Below are 6,255 nucleotides of genomic sequence, written 5' to 3'. Positions count from 1 at the left end.
GGCGGAGACAGGTATGCTGAAGTCAGAGCAGATCCCCACCAGCTGCAACCTGTTCCATAATCAAGACCTCTACAAATACTCAGCCCTGCCACTTCCACGCTGCCAGATCGTAATCTCTGCTCAGTCAGTCTATGCCTCTAGCCGTTTGTTACTGTGAGGTCCTGTTGTGCCTGTTTTCCCAGCCTGATGCTGTTTTACTCTCCCCTACAGTTCTGTCCGCTCTGACTCTGGTCCCTGTCTCCAGTTACACGTCTCGTCCTCCTGCTACTCTGTTCTGGATTCCCCACTCTACTAATCCCTTGGATTCCACTCCAGACCTGGTACCCTGTCCCAACCCCTCTCACTCCAGTCTCAGCACCTGGTTACCCTGTCCCAACCCCTCTCACTCCAGCCTCAGCCTCCACACCTGGTTTCTTGCAACCCCTGTGTTTCTATAAATACATTGGTTACTTCATCCCAGTCTCATCTTCCCCCTGTGTTAAATACCTTGGTTACTTCATCCCAGTCTCATCTCCCCCAGTGTTTCTATAAATACATTGGTTACTTCATCCCAGTCTCATCTTCCCCCTGTGTTAAATACCTTGGTTACTTCATCCCAGTCTCATCTCCCCCCTGTGTTTCTATAAATACCTTGGTTACTTCATCCCAGTCTCCATCTTCCCCCTGTGTTTCTATAAATACCTTGGTTACTTCATCCCAGTCTCATCTCCCCCCTGTGTTTCTATAAATACCTTGGTTACTTCATCCCAGTCCCCATCTTGCCCCTGTGTTAAATACCTTGGTTACTTCATCCCAGTCTCCATCTCCCCCCTGTGTTAAATACCTTGGTTACTTCATCCCAGTCTCAATCTTCCCCCTGTGTTAATAAATACCTTGGTTACTTCATCCCAGTCTCAATCTTCCCCCTGTGTTAAATACCTTGGTTACTTCATCCCAGTCTCCATCTCCCCCCTGTGTTTCTATAAATACCTTGGTTATTTCATCCCAGTCTCCATCTCCCCCTGTGTTAAATACCTTGGTTACTTCATCCCAGTCTCCATCTCCCCCCTGTGTTAAATACCTTGGTTACTTCATCCCAGTCTCATCTTCCCCCTGTGTTAAATACCTTGGTTACTTCATCCCAGTCTCATCTTCCCCCTGTGTTAAATACCTTGGTTAATTCATCCCAGTCTCCATCTCCCCCTGTGTTAATAAATACCTTGGTTACTTCATCCCAGTCTCCTCTCCCCCTGTGTTAAATTCCTTGGTTACTTCATCCCAGTCTCCTCTCCCCCTGTGTTAAATACCTTGGTTAATTCATCCCAGTCTCCATCTCCCCCTGTGTTAATAAATACCTTGGTTACTTCATCCCAGTTTCCATCTCCCCCTGTGTTAAATACCTTGGTTAATTCATCCCAGTCTCCATCTCCCCCTGTGTTAATAAATACCTTGGTTACTTCATCCCAGTTTCCATCTCCCCCTGTGTTAAATACCTTGGTTACTTCATCCCAGTCTCCTCTCCCCCTGTGTTAAATACCTTGGTTAATTCATCCCAGTCTCCATCTCCCCCTGTGTTAATAAATACCTTGGTTACTTCATCCCAGTTTCCATCTCCCCCTGTGTTAAATACCTTGGTTAATTCATCCCAGTCTCCATCTCCCCCTGTGTTAATAAATACCTTGGTTACTTCATCCCAGTCTCCTCTCCCCCTGTGTTAAATACCTTGGTTACTTCATCCCAGTCTCCTCTCCCCCTGTGTTAAATACCTTGGTTACTTCATCCCAGTTTCCATCTCCCCCTGTGTTAAATACCTTGGTTAATTCATCCCAGTCTCATCTCCCCCTGTGTTAAATACCTTGGTTACTTCATCCCAGTCTCCTCGTCCGAATCTGCTCTTGGGTTCCCCTGTTTCACTCCGTATAATAATTTGCCTCGATGCGAGCATAGAAGTAGTTCAGCTTGTCTGGTAGGCTCGTGTCACTGGGCAGCTCTCGGCTGTGCTTCCCTTTGTAGTCTGTAATGGTCTGCAGGCCCTGCCACATCCGACAAGCGTCAGAGCCGGTGTAGTACGACTTGACCTTAGTCCTGTATTGACGTTTTGCCTGTTTGATGGTTCGTCGGAGGGCATAGCGGGAATTCTTGTAAGCTTCCGGGTTAGAATCCCGCTCCTTGAAAACAGCAGCTCTAGCCTTTAGCTCAGTGAGGATGTTGCCCGTAAATCCATGGCTTCTGTTTGGGGTATGTACATACGGTCACTGTGGGGACGACGTCATCGATGTAATTATTGACGAAGCCAGTGACTGATGTGGTGTACTCCTCAATGGCATCGGAAGAATCCCGGAACATGCTAGAAAAACAGTCCTGTAGCTTAGCATCTGCTTCATCCGACCAATTTTTGTATTGCCTAGGTCACTGATGCTTCCTGCTTAAATGTTTGCTTATAAGCAGGAATCAGGAGGATAGAGTTACGGTCAGATTTTCCCAATGGAGGGCGAGGGACGTGTCTCTGTGTGTAGAGGACAGGTGGTCTAGTGTCTCTGTGTGTAGAGGACAGGTGGTCTAGTGTCTCTGTGTGTAGAGGACAGGTGGTCTAGTGTCTCTGTGTGTAGAGGACAGGTGGTCTAGTGTCTCTGTGTGTAGAGGACAGGTGGTCTAGTGTCTCTGTGTGTAGAGGACAGGTAGTCTAGTGTCTCTGTGTGTGGAGGACAGGTGGTCTAGTGTCTCTGTGTGTAGAGGACAGGTCGTCTAGTGTCTCTGTGTGTGGAGGACAGGTGGTCTAGTGTCTCTGTGTGTAGAGGACAGGTCGTCTAGTGTCTCCGTGTGTAGAGGACAGGTGGTCTAGTGTCTCTGTGTGTAGAGGACAGGTGGTCTAGAGCTTTGTACGTGTCTCTGTGTGTAGAGGACAGGTGGTCTAGTGTCTCTGTGTGTAGAGGACAGGTGGTCTAGTGTCTCTGTGTGTAGAGGACAGGTGGTCTAGTGTCTCTGTGTGTAGAGGACAGGTGGTCTAGTGTCTCTGTGTGTAGAGGACAGGTGGTCTAGAGCTTTGTACGTGTCTCTGTGTGTAGAGGACAGGTGGTCTAGTGTCTCTGTGTGTAGAGGACAGGTGGTCTAGTGTCTCTGTGTGTAGAGGACAGGTGGTCTAGTGTCTCTGTGTGTAGAGGACAGGTGATCTGGTGTCTCTGTGTGTAGAGGACAGGTGGTCTAGTGTCTCTATGTGTAGAGGACAGGTGGTCTAGAGCTTTGTACATGTCTCTGTGTGTAGAGGACAGGTGGTCTAGTGTCTCTGTGTGTAGAGGACAGGTGGTCTAGTGTCTCTGTGTGTAGAGGACAGGTGGTCTAGTGTCTCTGTGTGTAGAGGACAGGTGGTCTAGTGTCTCTATGTGTAGAGGACAGGTGGTCTAGTGTCTCTGTGTGTAGAGGACAGGTGATCTGGTGTCTCTGTGTGTAGAGGACAGGTGGTCTAGTGTCTCTGTGTGTAGAGGAAAGGTGGTCTAGAGTCTCTGTGTGTAGAGGACAGGTGGTCTAGTGTCTCTGTGTGTAGAGGACAGGTGGTCTAGTGTCTCTATGTGTAGAGGACAGGTGGTCTAGTGTCTCTGTGTGTAGAGGACAGGTGGTCTAGTGTCTCTATGTGTAGAGGACAGGTGGTCTAGTGTCTCTATGTGTAGAGGACAGGTGGTCTAGAGCTTTGTACGTGTCTCTGTGTGTAGAGGACAGGTGGTCTAGAGCTTTGTACGTGTCTCTGTGTGTAGAGGACAGGTGGTCTAGAGCTTTGTACGTGTCTCTGTGTGTAGAGGACAGGTGGTCTAGTGTCTCTGTGTGTAGAGGACAGGTGGTCTAGTGTCTCTGTGTGTAGAGGACAGGTGGTCTAGAGCTTTGTACGTGTCTCTGTGTGTAGAGGACAGGTGGCCTAGAGCTTTGTACGTGTCTCTGTGTGTAGAGGACAGGTGGTCTAGAGCTTTGTACGTGTCTCTGTGTGTAGAGGACAGGTGGTCTAGTGTCTCTGTGTGTAGAGGACAGGTGGTCTAGTGTCTCTGTGTGTAGAGGACAGCTGGTCTAGAGCTTTGTACGTGTCTCTGTGTGTAGAGGACAGGTGGTCTAGTGTCTCTGTGTGTAGAGGACAGGTGGTCTAGTGTCTCTGTGTGTAGAGGACAGGTGATCTAGTGTCTCTGTGTGTAGAGGACAGGTGGTCTAGTGTCTCTGTGTGTAGAGGACAGGTGGTCTAGTGTCTCTGTGTGTGGAGGACAGGTGGTCTAGTGTCTCTGTGTGTAGAGGACAGGTGGCCTAGTGTCTCTGTGTGTGGAGGACAGGTGGTCTAGTGTCTCTGTGTGTAGAGGACAGGTGGTCTAGTGTCTCTATGTGTAGAGGACAGGTGGTCTAGTGTCTCTGTGTGTAGAGGACAGGTGATCTGGTGTCTCTGTGTGTAGAGGACAGGTATTCTAGTGTCTCTGTGTGTAGAGGACAGGTGGTCTAGAGTCTCTGTGTGTAGAGGACAGGTGGTCTAGTGTCTCTGTGTGTAGAGGACAGGTATTCTAGTGTCTCTGTGTGTAGAGGACAGGTATTCTAGTGTCTCTGTGTGTAGAGGACAGGTGGTCAAGAGTTTTTATTTTCCTTCTGGTTCCACAATTAACATGCTGATAGAAATTTGGTAAAACGGATTTAAGTTTCCCTGCATTAATGTCCCCGGCCACTAGGAGCGCTGCCTCTGGATGAGCGTTTTCCTGTTTGCTTATGACGGAATACAACTCATTGATTACTGTCTTAGTACCAGCATCGGTCTGTGGTGGTATGTAAACAGCTACAAAAAATACAGAGGAAAACTCTCTAGGTAGATAGTGTGGTCTACAGCTTAACATGAGCTACTCTACCTCAGGCGAGCTAAACCTTGATACTTCCTTAGATATCGTGCACCAGCTGTTGTTTAAATATATGCATAGTCCGCCACCCCTTGTCTTACCAGACACCACTGTTCTGTCCTGCCGGTGCAGTGTATAACCAGCCAGCTGTATGTTGATAATGTCGTCGTTCAGCCACGACTCTGTGAAACATGAGACATGACCGTTGTTAATGTCCCGTTGGTAGTTTAATCTTCCTCTTCGGTCGTCAATTTTATTTTCCAATGATTGCACGTTAGCTAGGAGAACGAAAGGCAGAGGAGGTTTATTCAATCGCCTTCTTTTTCTGTTCCCGGGAAAGCAGTATGTCCTTGACGCCAGGCTCGCCGGAATCTCACTTATTTTCTCCCTCCCTCCCTCCCTTGTCCCATCTCTACTCCACTCCTCTTAAACACGTCCCTCTCTACTCTTCTCTCCCTTTCTCTCTCCATCTCCTCTTATCCCTCTCTCATGCGAGCAAGAAATCACTAATTTGTTAATCACATCCTATCCCTGATTAGGTTAGTGCGACCTGCCTCATGCATGGTTGGCACAGAGGGACAAACTGAATCTTCAAGAATGACTGGCTTGAATCGTGAGTTTGTCCACACAATTTATTTTCGTAATGAGCCAAAATATATTGCTTTGAACCCAAAGTTGCAAAGGAAAAACACATCACCAGATTCACAGGGAATACATGACATAGTATGAAGATGCAATACTCCAAGCCACAGCTTCATACTACTTGTCCAACATAGAGAACTGATGCTGTATACTGGTTGTTGAGGTGAATTGGCATGGGGTATGAGGGGGCCGTGGGTGGCTTTTGGATTGTCTTACTCATTGATAGGAAGACGTTTGGTCCAAATCAAATGTTGCGTACTATATTTACTGAATATTATCTGAATCCTATAAATTAAAATCAATATTTCATCGCCTCGGTTTCTGCTTGTCTACTCTCTTTAATCTGGATCAATATTACATCCCCTTGGTCTCTGATTGTCTACTCTCCTTAACCTGGATCAATATTACATCCCCTCGGTCTCTGCTTGTCTACTCTCCTTAATCTGGATCAATATTACATCCCCTCGGTCTCTGCTTGTCTACTCTCCTTAATCTGTATCAATATTACATCCCCTCGGTCTCTGCTTGTCTACTCTCCTTAATCTGGATCAATATTACATCCCCTAGGTCTCTGCTTGTCTACTCTCCTTAATCTGGATCAATATTACATCCCCTAGGTCTCTGCTTGTCTACTCTCCTTAATCTGGATCAATATTACATCCCCTCGGTCTCTGTTTATCCTTAATCTGGATCAATATTATATCCCCTTGGTCTCTGCTTGTCTACTCTCCTTAATCTGGATCAATATTGCATCACCTTGGTCTCTGCTTGTCTACTCTCC

General features: G+C 47.3%; 1 long non-coding RNA gene across 1 annotated transcript; it reads left to right on the top strand.

Annotated features, from left to right (window-relative positions):
* Positions 1 to 3,467: 3,467 nt before the first annotated feature.
* On the top strand, positions 3,468 to 3,837 carry LOC127907880 (uncharacterized). Its single transcript, XR_008065476.1, has 3 exons — positions 3,468 to 3,496; positions 3,590 to 3,651; positions 3,778 to 3,837. It is a non-coding gene; the product is annotated as an uncharacterized LOC127907880 (long non-coding RNA).
* The last annotated feature ends 2,418 nt before the right edge of the window (positions 3,838 to 6,255 follow it).

The sequence above is a fragment of the Oncorhynchus keta genome, chromosome 16, assembly GCF_023373465.1.
Source record: "Oncorhynchus keta strain PuntledgeMale-10-30-2019 chromosome 16, Oket_V2, whole genome shotgun sequence".
NCBI classification, from domain to species: Eukaryota; Metazoa; Chordata; class Actinopteri; order Salmoniformes; family Salmonidae; genus Oncorhynchus; species Oncorhynchus keta.
Note: the sequence above shows the minus strand (reverse complement) of the source record. Positions and strands in the feature narration are given on the sequence as shown.